Source organism: Camelina sativa, chromosome 15, assembly GCF_000633955.1.
Source record: "Camelina sativa cultivar DH55 chromosome 15, Cs, whole genome shotgun sequence".
Taxonomy (NCBI): domain Eukaryota; kingdom Viridiplantae; phylum Streptophyta; class Magnoliopsida; order Brassicales; family Brassicaceae; genus Camelina; species Camelina sativa.
Genome location: NC_025699.1, coordinates 13,638,332 through 13,639,502, shown reverse-complemented (window position 1 = coordinate 13,639,502; position 1,171 = coordinate 13,638,332).

The following is a 1,171-nucleotide window of genomic DNA, read 5'->3' as shown; positions in this document are numbered from 1 at the left end:
ATTACTTTGTAGCAGAACGTGCCTTGATCTGTGATAAAGGCGGTTTTTTCGCGGTCGTCGGTGTGCATCAAGATTTGGTTATATCCTGAGAAGGCATCCATGAAGGAGAGCAATGCGTTGCCCGCCGTGGCCTCGACGAGCCTCTCTATATGTGGTAGCGGGTAGCTATCCTTGGGGCAGGCTTTATTGAGATCCGTGAAGTCGATGCAGACTCTGTTCTTCCCATTTTTCTTTTTAACCACCACCGGGTTTGCTAGCCACTCAGGATGCTTAACCTCCATGATTGACCCAGCATCTAACAATTTTTTGACCTCATCATTTACCGCTTTAGACCGTTCGGGTCCGAGTTTCCGCCGCTTCTGCTTGACGGGTTTATAAGTGGGATCGACGTTAAGTTCATGACTTGTGACGTCCATGCTGATTCCAACCATATCGTCAAAAGACCAGGCAAAGGTGGAAGCGTTGTCCTTCAAGAATTGGACCAGTTCGATTCTTATTGCCGGGTCGAGATCAGCACCGATCCCAACGCACCGCTTTGGGTCACTCTCGTCGATATTGACCTCGTCGAGCAGGTGGTGACTCGGAATTTCCTCGGGGCTAGGTGCTGGCGGCGCGCCCAGCGCTTGCTGTGATTGCTATAAATCAGCGGCCTTCCGTAACTTGCATTCGATCACGAAACAGTTCCTAGCGTCTGATTGATTACCCTTGATTGTGAATATCTGGCCGGACAGGGGAAACTTCACACACTGATGATAAGTGGATGGGACGGCCTGCATGTCGTGAATCCAGGGGGATCCAAGAATGATGTTATAAACAGCCGGCTTGTCGACCACAACAAACTTGTGCCACGAGGGTATGCCGGATACGTAAATTGGCATCTTGATTGTGCCGGACGTCATCATGTAATTTCCGTCGAACCCGGTGAGTGGCCTGATCGATGGTTTGATTTCTCTATTATTGACCTCCATTTTGTCGAGGACATCCCGGAAGATTACGTTGACGGAGCTTCCCGTGTCGATCATAATCCTTGTTACTTCGCTTTCTCCAACGTGTAATTCGATGACGAGAGGGTCGTTGTGCGGGAAGTTGACTCCAGCCAAGTCGTTTGCTGTGAACGTGATCGGAGGTACAAAGGGTGGGACTTTAACTGGCCAGACCGCAGCTGTGCCGG